Source organism: Puma concolor, chromosome C1, assembly GCF_028749965.1.
Source record: "Puma concolor isolate L17-30 chromosome C1, mPumCon1.1.hap2, whole genome shotgun sequence".
NCBI lineage: Eukaryota > Metazoa > Chordata > Mammalia > Carnivora > Felidae > Puma > Puma concolor.
In genome coordinates, this window is record NC_141674.1 from 153,095,960 (window position 1) to 153,116,154 (window position 20,195).

Genomic DNA, 20,195 nt, shown 5'->3' on the forward strand with positions numbered 1-20,195 from the left:
CCAGGTGCCCCGCATTTGGTATAATTCTTAAGCACCCTAGGATTTTCAAAATGGTAAATGAGCATTGGCTTCAACTTAAAGTCATGTGCTTCATCACCCCCTAACAAGAGAATCAGCCTATCCTTTGAAGCTTTGAAGTCAGGTCTTGACTTCTCCTCTCTAGCTGTGAACGTCCTAGATGGGATCTTCTTCCAGTAGATGGCATCTTCTTCTACCCTGAAACTTTGTTGTCTAGTGTAGCCACCTTCTTTAATTCTCTTAGCTAGATCTTCTGGATAACTTGCTGCAGCTTCTACATCAGTGCTTACTGCTTCACCTTGCACTTTTGTTATGATGGCTTCTTTCCTTAAACCTCATGAAACAACCTCTGCTCGCTTCAAACTTCCTTCTGCACCTTCCTCTCCTCTCTTAGCTTTCATAGAATCAAAGTGAGTTAGAGCCTTACTCTGAATTAGGCTTTGGCCTAAGAGAATGTGGTGGCTCGTTTGATCCTCTATCCAGAACGCTAAAACTTCCTCCAGATCAGCAATAAGGTTATTTTGCTTTCTTCTCATTTGTTTGCTGGAGCAGCCCTTTTGATTTCCTTTAAGACCTTTTCCTTTGCATTCACAACTTGGCTAATGCTTTAAACAGACTCAGGAGGTCTGGTTTTCAACATGCTTTCCTCACTCAGCTTAATCATTTCTAGAATTTGATTTCAAGTGAGAAATGTGCAACTTTTCCTTTCACTTGAACCCTTACAGGCCAGGGTTACTAACTGGCCTAGTTGCTGTATTGTTTTGTCCCAGGAAATAGGACAGCCCAAGGAAAGAGAGAGAGAGGGGGGATGGCCAGTTAATGAAACAGCCAGAATAAGCACAACATGCATCAATGAAGTTTGCCATCCTATATGAGTACATTTCATGGTGTCAAAACTATTATAATAGTAACCTCAAGGCTCCCTGACCATAGGTCACCATAACAAATATAATCATAATAAAAAAAATTAATATTGTGAGAATTATCAAAATGTGAGACAAAGACAAAATGAGCAAATGCTATTGGAGAAATGGTACTGATAGACTGCTCTATGGGATTGCCACAAACCTTCAATTTGTAAAAAATGCAACATCTGCAAAGTGCAATAAAGCAAAGTACGATAAAATGAGGTATGCCCGTAGCTTATGGGGAAAGTGTCGTAACACATTCACGATGTTAACTAATTGTGTAGCATGCAGCAGATAATTTCTTAATGCTGTAAATACAGCTTATAATGATAGAAACTTTATATAACAATTCCCTGACATAGTTGAGAAATATGATGTATTTCAGTGAGAATCTAAAGTAGGGGCTTCTGATCTTTTTCAGTATAAGAACAACTTTACATAATTTTAAACATGTCTCAAGTTTGCACATAATACTTAATTCTGACATATACTGATTAAAGATATAATTAGTGCCCTGAACCATTATTCAGTAGTTGATTTAAATTCTTATCAATCTCAACAACTTCTCTTTATATTAGAATTACATGTGTGCAAGACATTTATTGAATCTTCAGCTAATGCTTATTTCTTTTATGGATTTTTAATAATTCTGCAAGCCCGTAAGGTCTGTGATCCTTAGGATGGAAAGGTATAATCATTTAGTCATGATTAAAAGGGAAAAATATTATAAATTTTGATTTTAGGTTAAGTTATTAAGATCCCTTCATTAGTCCTCTGAATGCTATCTTTTGAGTCATATACTAGTATTCTTAATGTGATCAAAAGTAGTGAATCACTTGTCTTTCAAACCTAATTGCACCAGAAATGGTAAGTATCTGGGATGCGTACGAATACATTCAGCTTCAATTTTTTTTCACTGCATTTATTTCATTACAGCATCTGCTGAACAAGGATTTTCCTTTTAGATATATACTCTATCGAATGCATAAACACAGTCATTTTGAACAACTCACTTAAAATGTCTCTAGATACGCATGCTAATAAAACTTCCTTAAATCAGCACAAAGTATTATTTTCCAATTACAAACAAAACATTATTTATATGTAGAGCATCAGGTAATTATAATTTAGATATCATGCTAGTTGCTTGGCCGTGATTTCTAAGTTTATGAGTGTTTTGTAAAAGTTTCCTACGTAAGAATCACATCGCTACATTACAGCAAACCTAAGCTTGTTTTTCCTATTCTATAAAACTGACCAAACAATGATCTTTGGCCACATAATATCTATCTAATCTATCTGTGTCTGTATTTTCTTCAACTACCTTTTTTAATGTTTTATTTATTTATTTTCAGAGAGAGAGAGCAAGGAAGGGTCAGAGAGAGAGAGAGGGAGGGAGAGAGAGAATTCCAAGGAGACTGCACTGTCAGCACAGAGCCTGATGTGGGGCTTGAACTCACAAAGTGTGAGATCATTACCTGAGCTGAAACCAAGAGTCAGATGCTTAACCAACTGAGTCACCCAGGGGCCCCACTTCAACTACTTTTGTACCTATGTTTACATCGATATCTACATCAGGGATTCAGTTAGAGACCCACTCAAGCAAGCTTAAATGAAGAGAGACTTTTTGTAAGCATAAGATAGATACTGCAGATATCTACATGTGGCGAACATCTATTTCTTTATCTGCTTGGCATTCTTTCCTTCTTTTTCTGTGGAAATGTCCCTGCCTTCTGACTTCAAAGTTGTAGTTCCAAAGTCCCCATATTCTTACAGTCTAAACACATGACCATACTTAGGATAATTAGGAACAATCTCAAGCTGTTTTCAAACTAGAACGTACAGAACAGAGACTGTTTCTATCAGGCAACAGCACTATGAGAAGTGAGTCCCCAAAGGCAAAATATCTGTTACAACAACTATAACAACAGCTGATATTTGTTGAGTTCAGACACTGCAAGTACTAAGCACTTTAAATGTTTTACAATCCTATCTTTAGTCACCACATTACATAAGTGAGCAAACTATAACTTGGAGTTGTTAACCAAGCCTTAGTGCGTGTGAGGGATGGTATGGTATTTGAAGTCAGGCAGTCTGATCTTAATCTGGTAAGATATTTTTAAAGTTTATTTATTTTGAGGGAGTGGGCCAGAGAGAGCAGGAGACGGGCAGAGAGAGAGGGAGAGACAAAATCCCAAGCAGGCTCCATGCTGTCAGTGAGGAGCCTGATGCAGGGCTCGAACTCGTGAACTGTGAGATCATGATCTAAGCGGAGGTCAAGGTTCCATCGCTTAACTGACTGAGCCACCCAGGCACCCCAGTCTGGTAAGTTTTAACAGTACCTTCCCCTCCTGCCACTGACAATGGTGTGAGAATGTGATGTACCTCACACAGGAGTTAGTCAAGAGTATCTGGTGTATTTGAGTCTGTGGCTCCAGTTGTTTCTCAGTTATGGGTACATGAGTGGTCCAGCCTCTGCCCTTTCTATTGTTTGTTTAATTATTCCTTTAATTCTGACAGAAACTCTCATTCTTCCAGTAAGTCTCAGCTGCCTCCCCCCACGCCTGCCCCAACCTAGTTTGAATTGGTTGCTGATACTCCAAGGAAAGGAAACAGTAAAGGTGAGTCCCTCAGAGATGGACAGAGGATTTGGGAAACCAAGATCCAGGGTTGCTCTTTCTCTCCCAAGGGGCAACAAGTCTCCATTCTTTCCCCATCCTCTCTATTCTTTAGATCTCCTGCCCCCCCGCCCCCGGTCCCTCTGTCTCTCAGCCTGGCTTCACTCATCTATACATTTTACTTTCAATGGCCAAGACTTTTATTTTTCCCTCAGTTTTTTTTTTCCTTTTTTCCCTATATACTATATATCTCCTTTTATTACTATTTATTTTTCATGACCTGAGCTGAGGTCAAACACTTAACCAGCTAAGCCACCAGACGCCCCTACAATTCCTTTTAAATGGATCATGAAATAACACATACATGAATGAGTCCTTGTTTTAACATCTGGGCAGCAAATAACTTAAGCTAATGAAGCTCATGTTGGAAGGGGAAATGCCTAGGACAGGGGTAAGAGTAGGAAGTGTGAGAGCAGTGAGAAGAAAAGGAGTAGTTTTTAGATTTGTTCTGATCTACTCAGCAGAGGAAGAATCAACAAAGACCATGGTACAGATTGGAGGCCTCTTCTCAATCCTAGCAGTATTGTGCACATCACTCATTTAGAACTCGTTCTAACGTGTCAAGTGTTTTTTGATACGTTATTAAAGTTTGGGCTCCTTTAAGAAATTCTGAAGAAAGTTGGCTGGAGCCATGAGAATTGGGTTTTAGTCATACTATCTCTGTGCCCCAAACTCAATGTTTATATAATAAGTATCTTAACTCCTGGCCTTTCTACTTTAGAAAATCCATGAGACATGAAATTATATAATTAATGTGAATATCTGTAGAAAAACTGTAAAGATATAGTTAAACATGGGAAATATGTTTTTTAAATTTATTTATTTATTTTGAGAGAGAGAGGGAGCAGGTGTGAGTGTGTGGGGGGTTGGGGGCGGGGGAGAGACAGAGAGGGAGAGAGAATCCCGAGCAGGCTCCATGCCATCAGCACAGATCCCGATGAGGGGCTCGAACTCACAAACTTCAAGATCAAGACTGAGCCGAAATCAAGAGTCAGGCATTTAACTGACTGAGACTTCCAGGCACCCCATGAGACATGAGACATGATTCTCAACCTGTGTTTTATTCAGAATAAGCAGTCAATATATTCTATACAATTAAGAAAATATTATTTCAGCAGTTCATTCAATGTGACTAAAAGAAGATTCAGCCACTAAAATAACAGATTCATTATGACATCTTGAAAGCATTTTATTATATGATAGACTAGAGATGATAAGATCCATCACTGTTACTATAATTCTTCCTCTGTCCAATATATTTTCCACCCTTCAAAGTGTAGTTCATGAAAGATGTCAGAAAATCCCCTGCAAATGATGCATTTCTATTAACTGCTATAACTTTGTCTGAATTATACAAATTGACTATCATAAAGGAATGTACACTCTTTTAAGACAACAACCATAGTTCACTGAGCACTATTCTGAGTAACTCAATAAACACTAAAAATACTATTTCTGAGTCATTTCCAATCACTGAACTGGTCAGCATCTTTAAGGCAAAGTCTTGCATCTATATTCACTCTTACATCAATTACCACTGTGCCATTTTGCATCCCATTTATGATAAGCCAAGTAGATACAATTGTTCATTGCAAATAGCATCTGCTCAGCATTCCTTCAACATTATTGATTTTCATTATTTAAAACTGCACATTATTCACTGCAAGTTACACAGTATGTTTCTTTCTCATTTCTATCACTATGCTGATACTTAAAATGATCAGAAAAAAATTCCCAAATGGGTAGAGTATAAAGTGGTCAGAGCCTGATGCCTTAGCAAATAGTAAATGTCTGAGTGAACTGGACAGGGGAAAGAAAGGAGGGACTAGGCATTGGTTAATAGAGAAGAATGGCCAGGGGACATAGAGAGTGCTACAAGTTTTGTCGGAGTTAGGTTGATCACCTGGTGGAAAATTAACTTGAAGGAAAGCATTTGCAGCAGGAGTGTTTTATACTGCTTGTGCATATTGGTTCCTCCATTCATTACATATTTATCTAGTACCTACTGTGTGATGACTACTAGAGTAGCCTCTGTGGATAAAATTTATTGTTTTTGTTCTTAATTGGATGCATCTTTAAACAATGCAGCAAGTACATAATGGATCAAGGAGAGCATAATGAAGGTGCTTTAGGGTTTAGGTGTGTATGGAAGGAGGGGGGCACTTCTCTACCTGAAGGAAAGATTTTATACCAGTAGACGGTGTTTGTAAACTTCTTTCCAGTATTTTTCTTTCTAAACACTTGCCTTTTCCTTTGTTTATATTTTCCACATCAGAAGTGGGTAAATATTTTCAGTAATGTATTACTATGACTAAAAATTTCCTTAAGGTTTCATGTGAATCTCAAGCCAGAGAAGTGTAAGGCAGGAACTGGCAGTATGCTGTCTTGGAAAATTGCATATTATAAAAGAAAAATATCAACATCTACAATAACCAGTGATGCTTTCATTTTATGACTGGTATGACTATAAAAATTCAAGGCACAAGGTAGCAATATTTTACATAAGTACTAATAACGAAATCCTTTATAAGGGAATATCTTTCTTCACATATTGTCCTTAATAGCATCTTATAACTAGACAACATATTGTATTTTCTTCTGCAATTATCTAAGTATTGATAAAGTTGATAAAAACTAGTATAAGCCAGCAAGATAATTCTAAGGTATCATTAGAAACCGATTAAAATTGAAAATGATACCTAAATGCTTTCAAAAATGCATGAAACAGACTGATTGATCCACTTAAATTACATGCAGGCATAAATAATCACCACTCTACAAATTACCACAAGAACAATGGCTAGAACAGAATTGACGGGGATAAGCCATTGACTTGGATATTAGATACCTAGAAAAAAAATCTATTTATAAATCATTTTTCCAAAACTAAAGGCATTTACCCAAAGTAAATGTAAAAAATCTCTAAGCAGATACAGTTTCAAATTTAAATTTATTTTCTAAAATTCATGATATTTTAGTATGTTATGAAGCATCATGTATAAGTTTACTCCAGCCAAAATAAATTTATGTTAAATAGGCAAGGCGAGCCTAGCCAACATATTTTGGTTAGCTAACATAATTTTTTAAAGCTGCTATATTTTTAAATTGTTAGACATATATAACCATATAAACATCAAATAGAGCCACAAAAGGAAGTTCAAAAAATATTAAAATGTCATAATGCTAACATGAATATTTACAGGGATTTTATTTTGGTCGATGTGACTAGGAAAAGGATATGAAAGGAGGAAAGATAATACAGGCGAGCAGAAAGTAGACTAGTCTGCTACTAATGCCAACATTCAACAACAAACTTACTCCTCAGAGGGTAAGAAGGAGGAAGAGAAAGAAACCTAAATAGGACTGAATTCAAAGTACTGGAAGAGGAATATTAACAGAACTAATTTGAAAGAACAGGCAATTCACAAATTGAAGGTTGACTACCAAGAGATATAAAAGTATATGAATATGAATGTTGATAGATTAATCAAAACAAAACTTTGCAGGCCATTAAAACTGAAATAAAATGATTAGAATCTTAATTATTTGGGGCAGGTTTTTTGAAGTTGGGTTCAATTTTTATAAAGTATGCCTGTATTTTCTACCCTATGGAGAAACACAACAATCTTGAGCAACTAGTGCCCCCCATCTACTTCTGAAATCAAAACTCTCTTATCTATCAATTTCATAGCAACTGTGCAATCAGGTTCCAATCAGATTCCATTCAGCCATGCCAGGTTTGGCTTATGGGTATGGATATGTGGTGGGGGGGAAAACTGAAGAGATGAAAGAGACATTATTACTTTCTCAAGTAGAGAATGGGAAAGGCCAGTAGTATTCTTTAAAGAAGAAAGAGCAAACAAGTACTTCGGAAGTGTCAATTTCTGCAGCCTCTTCATAAGCTTCATTGGCCAGGAGCAAGTCCTCCAGCTCTTCTTGCAAAGTGTAAAAAGCAAGCTAAACCATTCCCTCTGCTTTCCCCTCACGCCCTGTCCACACATGGTCCAATCATCAATCACCATTTCTGCCCAAGGGCAGTCTGCACTGGTGCAAAAAAGGAAAACCAGGAGGGGTGAAGAGGAGGGATTGGTTAAAGAGAGAGCTTCCCAGGAGTTCTATGGTTGCTATAGTAACAGCTTCTTTTGTTTATACATACTCAGAACAGCTGCTTCCTTTGGGTTTCTGGTGGCAGGGATATTATAAAGGTATATGACAGGGGAAGAAGCACCACTCTGACCACGGAATGGTTAACATAGTGAGATTATTCTTATTTAACTGGGCTTAACTTTATATTTGGGTTAAATGGGGGTTTCGAATGTTGGCAACCAGATGTTTTAAAAGATGAATTCCACCAAAGAAAGAACTAGGTGCGCTAGGACCTGCAAAATGTCTTATGCTAATCTGAACAAGACATCCACTCTCTTGTGCCTTTAAAACTCAAAACTCTCCATTCTCTTTTTACCTGGTGTGCAAACTCCCTGGGAGGTATTTTTCTTCTGTGGAAATACCCACAAATTTCTGTTCACCTTTCCAAGTCCTAATTAATTCCTCTAATTAGAGCTTTTTCTGGGTGCAACTATTTACAAAAGTGAAATGCTGCTTAAAAACAAATTTAATGAATTCTCACAAACAATATTCATTGAATTAACAGTCCTGCTGTCCACATACTGCTATTACAACTAGCCTATTAAGGCCTTCTATAGATCTTGGTAAAGAAGGGCCATCTCCAAAGGAAAGGTAGAGATAAATATGGAACAAATGAGGTATCTATCTAAGTAATATGAACAAATACGGTTTTATTTTAAGGAAGATACCCTACCAACATATGTAAAGATGTATATGTGCATGTGTACATGTGTGTATTTATATGCATGTGTGTGTGTGTGTGTGTGTGTGTGTGTGTGTGTGTGTATGGAATAAAGTAGAAACCCAATGGGTTAAAAATATTGAAGCAGGATATTAAAAATTGCATCTGCTAGTTGAGTAGTCAAATTTTGTAAACACACAAACTTAAGATGCAAATAAGCAAAACAGGAGGAACAGATGTCCTTATAAACAAATTAATATTGTACATAGGTGTACTATCGTGTTTCTGATCCTTTGGGATTTTGGAAAAGTGCAATATGAAAGCAAAACGATGCTCCTGTTTCTTAATTAAAATTTATTCATCATTTGCCTAACAAAGGCTTTTAAACTTTGAATTTTTAGTAAAGTCCATGAAATATTTGGTTGGTTTCATTTGCCAATCTCAGGTATTCAGAGGTGGTACATCTTAAGCCACAGTTGTTGCAATTTGATTACATATTTGCTTGAGAATTGTCATTACAATCTAGTCACTTTATCTCTACACAGCATAAAATCCGAGTGAACAGACTGATTCAAAATGGGAAGAAATCTAGAGAACAGTAAAAATGTTTATTTAATTAAATATAGAATTCTTGAATATTGCTATTGGATCTTGTATATTTATTTGACTTATTTAATAATGGTATTTTAGAATCCAAAGACTGTATAAATTTCAATTCATTATAAATTACTAAAGATGAGATTTGAGTCCAAAAGCAAGCACAAGAATTCCAATTTCTCTGCTTTCTGACACCTTCATTTGGGGAAAATGGCTTAACCTCTTTAAGTAACAGTCTCAAAAACTACAAAACAATGGTACTAACACTTTTGAGGTATGTTTCTGAGAGAATCAATTAAGATAAGGCAAAATCACATGGTTTGAAACTGTAAATATCCTATGATACTGCTCTAATAATAAATATTATTATGAGAAAGTATCCAGTTTTTATTATTTTTCATCTCACAAATTTTCACTTTTACTCTCTTCTCAAGTCTTGTGTATTACAATATGGTGATGACATTCAAATCTCTTAACTTAGTCAAATTTTCTTCCAAACTCCAGACCTGAAGTTTCCAAAGGTGAGGTCAAATGCCATTGCTGTAGGAAGTTTTCCTCAATTCCTTCCCCCACATTAAGGGAGACCTACGTGGTCCTTTCGTACTCACGTTTGGCTTTATGCCATTTTTCATGTTTGTGTATTTCTGATTGTCTTGAGAGATTTCTAGACATATTATTTATTCAATTTAGTTTTCACTCTAGCAACTATTAAAATGAAGTTTAATGTGGAAGCTATTTTAAATGATTATAATTTCTACAAATTTAAACAGTTTTCAGATAACTATGTATAACTTCTGATCTATCAATAAAGGAAGTCTAGAAGTGGTTTAGATTTTTTTAATCTTTTGTCTGTATGTTCAGAATGTTTCATTTGAGTATTTTATGGATAGCTTTAAAATTATTTGTATAATTCTATGTAGTTTACAAAGAAAACTATTGCTGGAATATACCCAATGAGTAGTTTTGGCTCTTAAAAACAAATGTGCAAGGAAAAACAGGTTTTGAGGACAGCTGATGCTCGAGACTAAGGTATCTATCTGAGCACCCTGTTAAGTGGCCAGTTGAAGACAATAAGCCTACAAGTGGAGGTACAGAAGTATAAAGGGAAGAACCTGTGTCCACAATGACATGGTTGAGCTGCTGAATTGTCAACTCTGGATCTGTTCTATCTACAAAAACTTTGTGTTACATAAAACAATGAATCCCTTGTTGTATAAGCCCCTCGTAAACAAGTTTTCTGTTACTCTTGGCCAAAGACATCATAAAGAATGGCACAGGAATTCAGAGAAATGAGGTGATAATAGACCATGAGATCCCAGGGAAAGAAAGGGGAAATTAAGAGAATAGAGTCACAGTGACTTTCAAATTCTTATGAACGAGGCTATACTTCTTTTGATTAGTCATTAATTTCCCTTTAATCTTTAAAATATATCCCTATTTTATTTGAGTTAGTAAATGGATTTCAGGTTCTTGAATCCAAACAATCCCTAAAAAAGAAAACACATTTTATCACATTCAGTCATAATAACAAATAACTCTATAGGTAAAATACAAATATATACTCCATTTTATTTTTACTTAAAAAAAAAAAATTAAATGGGAGACACAAAATCCAAAGCAGTCTCCAGGCTCTGAGCTGTCAGCAAAGAGCCCACCATGGGGCTCAAACTCAGGAACCATGAGATCATGACCTGAGCCAAAGTCGGACACTTAACCGACTGAGTCACCTGGGTGCCCCAATATTTCCTCCATTTTAGAGATGAGAAAACTGAGAATTGCAAAGTTCAATGCCAGTAAACACAGGAAAGTCTGAACTTGAACCCAAGCTATTCTTTTTCACCATACTTTGTCCTTCCATTGCATTCATTTTATTGCCTCATTATACTCTTTACAACTTCTCCAGTAACATCAATTGTATTACCTCTTGGCTTCACAAAAATGAAATCTTTTTTAACCTTTATCCTTTCTTTGTTCTAATTCATGCAGTATAGTATAGTTTCTCCTTTTCAAGTATTTATTAAATCTATCTTCCTTTTCCTCACTTTCCATCGGCCACAAATGTTATTAAAGTCAAGTGAGTACCAGAGCAGCCAGCTCAGATATAGCTGGAGACACATCAATCTGTTTCAAACCTAATATCCTCAAAGCCCTATTTCAATCACATAGAATCAATAGTGGAGGCCAATTAGGACTATAATTAAACTAAATATGACCTTATCGTTTACATCTCCAGCATTTTGCCTCCCCTTTCTTTCTCCTAATTTAACAAATTCAATGCATTAAATATTCATTGTGTGTGTGTCAAAGTGAAAGATACTGTCCTTGTCTTTGAGCCGCTTATACAGTGGAGGAGAAAGACACATATACAGCTCAGACAAGAAAACCACCAGTTTCCATTCTTCCCATACACAGGGAAAATGGATCCCCACACAGCTAGCTTCATCACCTTCTTGAAGCTTTGCATCTATTTTTTTCCTGGTAGCCAATTGTCATCGTTTTACCTTAACTGGATCAGTTCCTCAATCATTATAGTGACTTTTACCTACATTTATACACAATGGTACTTGGTGAATTCCTCTACCGTATCAGAATTCTTCCTAGAGCAAATAAAAATAGCTATACTTTCTTAAATTAAATGATAAATTTGTAACAGTCAAAGGATAGAGATTGTCTGTCCTCCAGTATCAAAAAAAGAGAGTCCTTGAAAGGAGACAACATGTCTTGCTAAAAATAAAAATAAATATGCATGTCAAATCAATATTTCCCATATCCTAAACTGGGAATTTCTGAATCTATAATACTCACAAATTTTGACAAAAATTTATAGACGTCTCCTTGAACTTTCATTAATTTATTCAATATACGTGTATTAAATAGGTATTTTAGATACAAAGACAAGAAACGAGTTACTAGGCTTCCAGGAATTTATAACCTTGTAAAACAAATAATTCTTTTCATACCAAGGGAAGATTTCCAAATAAATTCTTAGTGGACACTAGCTTCTGTTTTCTCTGGGTCCCCTAATCTAGTAACTCACAAGAGCAAGTTTAATCTGACAGTTTTCAATGGTCAAAAAACTTATATAGTTCAGTCAATATGAAACTAAAAGCTCCTTGAATATTGCAGTTACAAAAAAAGTATCATTCTAAATAATTCCAGTATATCTTTACAAGGAGCAGTAACACTTTTAGGAGTTGTGTCCTACCAACATGAACTAAAGGTTTTGTCAAACGACAGTGAAAAAAGGGGGAGTGTGAATTGTGTTAACTTATGACTCAGAAATAAAATGAAACAGAAAGCACACAGAGAAACAAACATAAATAAAAACCTCCTAAATCAAAACCAGAAACAGAAAGGGTAGAAATGAATCTTTTTATACATTTGAGATCATTCTTCATATTGTAGCTAGAATTAAACTTTTATCAGAATCAGTATTATCACAAGACAATACTTAGGATCCATCAATTCTGATTATCAGCATTTTATAGATGTTTAAAACTTTATTACTAACCATTCAGTTTTTAATGACAAAATTGATTTGCAGTGAAATGCCTTTCGTTAAAAACATAGTAGGGAAGAACAGGGTTTTTTTCCTCCTTAGGAAAAAAGCTGAAGTTTATACTAAACGGCTACCTATTCAAAGAATTTCATCTTGGAAAAAGGCTTACCTAAGTGGTGGTATTTGCCGCTGTTCTATAACACTTACCCTGTAGGTAAGGTGGGAAACCTCAAGTGTCTTTTAACTTGGAGCCCTAAGATTTAGTGCCTCATGTACCACAAGCAAGGCTGTTCCCAAGATGGAATTGGCAAGTGGATGCTCCGCACTTGTCTGTAGTGAGAAGTCAAGTTGTAAGAAGATTCCTTTAAACACAAACCTAATAGAATATTGCCTTCATACCAACCTGTTTATCATAGAAAACTTGGAATATGAAAATATATTGAAAAATTTATGTATAATTCTACCAGCCTGAGATGAATGCTACAAATATTTTGGTGTCTCTTCGAGTCTCCTCATTTGTGAATGTGCACATATCTATTTACGTATAGCTTTAGAGTAATTTTTGTAAACATTATTTCAATGGTATTTAACAATGATAATTGATTTTTTGTAAACACCATTTTAATAGTAGCATAAGATTTCATATGTATGATATCTAACTTAACATTTTCTCATTTTTGAACATTAACTTATCACCAGGCTTGACTGATATAACAGTGATAAACAGCACTGTACAGAAATTTATGCCACTCTTGAAATAATTTTCTTAACATATAATTTTTGAAAGATAAATTAATGAATATTTTAAAGACTTTAATGCATATCATCACATTCTTTGCTAGAAATACACTGCTCCCCTACTTTGTGTCCTCTACATCAGGGAGCATTACCGTTTTTTCAAAATATACTAGTTTAATTAAAAAAGAAAATCTGTGTTGGTTTTTATTTGATTAATAGTAAATCTAATGTCACTTTGAGCTGTCTTGTACTTTTTATTTCACTGTCCTTGTATTTTACATAATGTTTTGAGTTTTTGAGATTACATTGTCATTAGGACTTGCTCTTTGTTGCGCAGAAGGCTTTCCTCTTATTGTCTACTATGCTTTCCTTTCTACTCATGTATTATCCTTTGAGAAGTCATTGAAAATTTGTGGTTCTGAGCTACAGAACAGAAATTGACTAAAAATGGTTTCTACAACAAGAATAGCTTTCCCACTGAGTAATCAAATGGTATAAATAAAATGGCTATTAAAAGGAAAAAGATAAAGAGAAAGGAAAAAAAGAGAGTATAAGATACAGAACCAGGGAGAAGAAAAGTAGAAAACATTTTTAGGGACAAAATGTTTATTGTTTTTGTTTATTCATTGAATTTGAAAGAGAGAGTGTGTGTGTGAGCTGGAGAGGGGTAGAAACAAGGAGAGAGAGAGAGAGAGAGAGAGAGGGAGAGAGAGAACCCCAAATAGGGTCCACACTGCCAGCAGAGCCCAATATAAGGCTCAAACTAACGAATTGTGAGATCATGACCAGAGCAGAACTCTTGAGTTGGATGCTTAACCAACTGAGCCACCCAAGGGCCCCTGTTACACTTTTTAAGCCATCAATATTGCATACCAGTCAACTCGAACTTCTTGGTGTCTGTTCATTTGTTGTTATACAACTCCATTCTCTATTTTTTTTAAACTACTACTGGTATAAGTTAGTGGTGTAAGTTAACATACACTTACTTTGTACTGTCAGAAATAAACTGTAGATTGAAGCTGGTTTAGAATGGAGGTCAGGATTGTGGATAGGAGAGTCAAGGGCCCAGGCATGGACTTGGGCATATCCCCGAACAATTATTTAGGTTCTCCGTGCCTGATTTTACCATAAGACTGTTGTGAAGATGACAGAGTGAACACATGGAATGTACATCAAACAACGCCTAGCTAATGATAAATACTTGATACATACTGGCTGTCAATGATTAGTAAAGCTGAGATCTTAGTAAAATAAGGTATGAATTTAGTGTTATCATTTATTTATTCAGCAGACATTTATTGAACATACACTACTCTCCAGACCCTGTGAGAAGTGCTAGGAAAATAACTGATAATTTCTTAATGAACCTGCTCATATGTCCTCTGGAGGAGGTTTACTATAGGCATCACAAGAACACAACCCACATGCACAAACTCATTTCTAGGGAGGCCAATCCACTGATTAACACAAATGATCTGAGCCAAACCAGCTCCTCTCTGGGAAGTGTAATTAGAATAATGAAAGACTGACCCAATTATCTTTGCATGAAGAGTTGAGAGATATAATAAAAGATATATTGATTTAAAGACTGCATTTAGGACCAAGTACAAGTGAAAAATGCTGGTAGGAGGGGTGAGGAGAGAGAGAACGAGAGGCAGAGGAAATAGAGGAAGAGAGAAAAGAAAGAGAAGACCGTGGAGTTGCAGAGGGCAGATCAGGAAAGAGAAGAGAAAGATGACAGGACAGGAGACCATGGAGCCTCCGAACGAGAGTTGTCCAGGATTTAACAGTTCCTCATTTCCTTTCCATGGGATGTGGATGACACATTCGTAATATATGCCATAATATTTCACTTCATACTATTGGGTGACAATGAGATTGGCTCTCATATCCTCATCGTATCTGTTACTGTTTCACTCTCATTTCTACTTGAGATATCAAGGTGGGGTTTTGTTTCTCATTCGTCGAAGAGCTAAAACTAAAGCAGTGCATAGTAGAGAAACATGAAGTAACTTGCTGATTTGGGAAAAGTATGGATGTGGGATCAGCTATTCTGCAAGAAGTTTTCTCTACGAACTCTCCCCTTCTGACAGTTACTATTTTCTTTCCGTCTCTCCCTGTTCTCAATGCTCTGTTGTTGGAACTAGATTGGTCCTTGGAGTCCAATGTCCACCTGCCATCCCAGGCTCCATACATACAGGCTGAGTGAGTTATCATATAAGCGGGTCCCGGAATCTTTAAGATAATTCTGCTGTTCACTAAACAAGTATCACCGCTAGAGTACTCTCTTCCGGTGGCATAGGAAGTGGGAGACTGAATGTTGAACTTGAGACTAATCTCTGTTGCATGCGTTATATAAGCTAAGCGTTATGTTAAGTACTTTATGTACACTTCCTATATTATCTCGTTTTATTGTCCAGCAATCTTGTGAGGTTTGTATCATCATTTTGTAATGAAGAAAACTGACACTTATGAAAGTGCAACTTTCCAATGACCCTAAGGCCAGTAGCAGAGCCAAGATTTTTAATCAGAGCAAAGACACATGGCTCTGAGCAAATTCACAGCAGGATGTCATAGGGAAAATGGTACCAGGTACTTTATTTTGGTCCCCTGTGTGAAACAAGGTAGACTAGTAGCATAAATTGAATTAACACCAATTGCATTATCCTGCTGAATACAATACTGAGTTGAAGCAGATTTTAAAACACGAGTTTTCTAAGACTGGCTATTGTCATTTGTTAACATTTTAAAAAGACTCACTTTGGCCTACATACTGATCCTTTTTGGTATGCATTAGGTAAATGAATCATTAAACACAAATCCAATGTGTGCATTGAGAAAGATTTGAAGTAAAGAGTTTGGCAGTAAGCCTAACCTACTGCAAATTGCTTAAAAGAATAAACCAAAATGCATGAGAGACAGCAATGTACATGTACAGCAAGACTCCATGCTCAGTGAGCCACCAGAATCCCCATCAAGGTGAAATCATGCTGCAAGTTAAATCATGTTTGCATGAGAGCTAAAAGATTAACAATTAAATAAATACCAAAGTCAGTGGTGTGGTAAAACATCAGAACGCAGAACCACTGAAAATACATGAAGCGTAAGAGGATACATGTCAAAAGAGACACAAAAGAGAAGATTAACAAAAAGTAACATTTTCAGGGAAACCTGGTATCAAAATAGATGGGAATAAACACTGCTTTGCTTTGCTTCAGAATAACCTCAGGCATTCAGCCTTCTTTCTACTCTTCTAGTCACATATGGCTAATTGTAGGAAAGAGTTCTAAGAACAGACTAATGGTATGAGTAAGCATTTACCCCCTGCTCTTAATGTTTCCAGCAGAGGAACTTTTGGTAGCTTGACACTCTTGGCCTTTCGCCTTCTCTTAAGAAGCAATGCCTAAGATTGAACTTAACAAAAAAGTATTATTATAAGATCCATTTATTTGCCAGCTAAGCCAAACTTGCCAGATCTGGTTTTCATTGGTAACAAAACTGACCCAGCCATTTGACTCCTGCATCTAGTCTAAGTCTCCATTAGTTTCTCAATCAGGTAGAAAAGAAAAGGTATACTTTTTTCTTTCCTAAAGTTCAATAGCTAAGACTGATTATAGGGGTGTGGGTATAATATCTTATAATATCTTATAAATCTTTAAACTGTACATTATGACCACTCATGTATGTATAAAACCTATCCATTGACAACTACTATAAAAAGGTTGTTTGCGGGGCACCTGAGTGGCTCAGTTAAGCAGGTGACTTTTGGTTTCCACTCAGGTTATGATCTCACAGTCATGAGTTCAAGCCCCGCATCAGACTCTGCAATCACAGCACAGAGCAGGTTGGACCCTCTACCTCCCTCTCTCTGCCTCTCCCCTGTTCACACACACACACATTCTCTCTCTCAAGAATAAATAAATATTTAAAAAAAAATTTAAGTTGTTTGCTTTATTTAATTTTGATTTTGGTATTTGATTTGTAGGTACTATGTAAAAAGGATATAGAATGACCAGTGAGGATTAAAAAGGGCAAAGAGAGGAAAACAATCCTCTGGAGGAATTCTTGGGTGAGTAGGTAGGTGGCCGTGTCAATCTCATTATGCCCTGGGATGGCTGTAGAAAGACAAATGGTGAGGGTGAAGCGTTTATTAAAAATAAAAATAAATGTGAAGTTGAAATACTAAGTTTTCAGATGAGAATAATCTGATCATATCCTATAATTCCATTAAAATTATACCAATTTCAACAAATAATTCTCTAATGCTAATGAATCATTTAAATTTATTCTTCAATGCCAAGGAAATTGATGTTATACTAGAAAGTTTCCTACTTGGGCATGTACATGACAAATTGTCTATTAAAGAAGTATGAAAAAAAGGATGATTGAATACGAAGAAGAAAAGGCCAAAGTCAAGCAAAGGGTTCACTTTTGACACAAATGAAAATGAAATCTAATGTAATGCAATACTTGCTATGACAGCCTAATTTCCATAGTATTTTGAAATATAATAACTTTGTGGACAATAACAATAGCTTAATATTACTACAATTAGGTAATATGTCCCAATCCCAATGCTAACTGCAAGGCTTCTCAATTAGAACTCACCAAAATGCATCATTTTCCTTAAGCTGGATAAGGAAACAGGATGGAAAAGGTCATTTTGTCAGTGTCACATGGTACAGTTGGGAGAGCTGGGACTCCAACCCAGGTCTCTCAGATCTCAAGCCTGTGACCTCTGCGCTATGCCACATTTAATGCCTTACACATTTCTAAAATAAATTTCTCCATCTTTTCTTCTACTGTTTTCCTTTCTCAATTCCCCATTTCTGCACTCATTCACCTGACTCCTCTGGATCAGCCTTGATGGAGTCCCACAACTGCATTCCATCAGCCCCCAAGTCTACATCTACTCTCTCCTGCCTGTCCCACCCTGGGAGGTTCCCATCACTTCTTTCCTGCAACAGCAGCAGGAGCGCCCATACATTCATACTGCACGAACAACCTTTTTAATCTTGTTTACACATATATCATTGTTTTTTAAATGTTTATATTTGAGAGACACAGAGAGGGAGTGTGAGCGGGGGAGGGGCAGAGAGCAAGAGGGCAGAGGATCTGAAGTGGGCTCTGTGCTGACAGCAGAAAGCCCAATGCAAGGCTCGAAATCACAAACCATGAGATCATGACCTGAGCCAAAGTTGGACGCTTAACTGCCTGAGCCACCCAGGCACTCCTATATATGTGTGTGTGTGTGTGTATACATATATATATATATATATATATATATATATATATATACACCATTATTATATATATGGTATATATAATACCATATATAATGGTATATATAATACTATTATTATGTTCCACATAATCCATTTCATTTTGCTAACAACTTTCAACAACCTTTTTTCCTTATAAGGAAAGGCGAACTATGAAGGATAGTTTTTTTTCTGTAAAGGGTCAACCAGGAAATATTTTAGGCTATATGAATCACATGGTCTCTTGCAACTGTTCAACTCAGTTAATACAGTGCAAAAGCAGCCAGATGACAATTTGTCAATGTGAGCCACAGACTCACATAAGTGAGTGTGGTCCTATTCCAATAAAATTACACTTAGGAAAACAAGACAATGGGCCAGATTTGGCCCACAGACTATGTAGTTTATCAGCTCCTGGTACAGGGTAAAATAAAAATAAAAACTTTCACTTGTTCTTCAGGGCCTTTATAAATTAATAAAGTAAAGTAAATACTGTTAATGAAACATTTAATTCAGCACGTCAAATTGCTACGGGAAAGGCCTACTTCATAGCCTTTCTTTCATGGTCAAATGTCATGAAAGAGTTATGTACACAAAATATTCACTTTTCCCTGTTCTAACCACCACCCTTCATTACATTCTGCAACCTTGCTTCTTCCACCCCCACTGATGTTGGTGACACTAAGAGTTTTATAGTTAGAACTGAGTTCATATACCAGCTTATTAGCTATTTGACCTTGGGTAATATATTTAACATCTTTGATTCTAGGTCTTTTCATCTGTAAAATGAGTATAGTAATAATATTGCTGTCGTGAAGACTGAAATAAACAGTCACATAAAATGTAAAATAACATAGCCACATATATACCTTGCAGATGATAATGAATGTTACCCCCCTCTTCTTCCCCCTCGCTCAAGTCACCACTAACAAATCTAATCCACAGCTTATGGGCTTTTTTAAACTTGATTCTTCTGATTTGATGATGTCGATCACTCTTTCTTGGAAAGCTTCCAAGAGCACCTGCTATCACTCTGACTGCTCTTTCTCAGTCCTTTTGGCCAGCTCTCTTTTCTCTGCTTAGCTATCTATATAACCTTCCACTCAAAGTGGGCTGTCTCTTGATTTTCTTAGGCCTGGCTCCTTCCTGCCATATGGACCTTACCCATCACATCCCAGAGAGGCTCCTGTGGTCGCCTGATCCACATTAGCCCTATGTTACTGTCCCTCCCATCAACCTCTTTCAACTCTCTGCATAACCTTTGTCACTAACTGATATTTCCTTCTGGGTTTTATTTGTTTATTATCTCCCTCCACCAGAATGTAAACTTCAAGCACCCATTCATCACTCTTTCGGAAGCATTTAGAACATTACCCAGTATATAGCAGGTGCTCAATAAGCACTTCTATAATTGAATTGTATCGACATCTGTATTCCCCTGGGTTCTGACCTTAGCCCATATGTCCCTGAGCAAAATGATCTACTCCCAGAACTTTGAGTACAAAAATGATTACAATCATGAACCGTTACCTCTCACCCCCAGAAACCTCCCTTCTTTTCTCCCTTCACTTTGACTGCTAATGCAGTTATTTTTCTAACTTGTAAATCTGATCTCTGAACATCTTGAATTAAAATCCTTCAGTGGTTCCTCACTGCCTGCAGAACAAAATGTAGATTCTTAAATTTATC

At 36.4% G+C, this 20,195-nt stretch overlaps 1 protein-coding gene and 1 long non-coding RNA gene across 8 annotated transcripts in view; one reads left to right on the forward strand and one right to left on the reverse strand.

Annotated features, from left to right (window-relative positions):
- Window positions 1-20,195, reverse strand: part of KCNH7 (potassium voltage-gated channel subfamily H member 7) — a 480,526-nt gene that overhangs the window by 399,842 nt on the left and 60,489 nt on the right. The gene's annotated exons all lie outside the window — the stretch shown is intronic.
- Window positions 7,749-20,195, forward strand: part of LOC147578503 (uncharacterized) — a 46,323-nt gene continuing 33,876 nt past the window's right edge. Inside the window, exons 1-2 of the long non-coding RNA XR_015255267.1 lie at window positions 7,749-7,809; window positions 17,231-17,314. This is a non-coding gene — a long non-coding RNA (uncharacterized LOC147578503). The remainder of the gene's footprint in view (window positions 7,810-17,230; window positions 17,315-20,195) is intronic.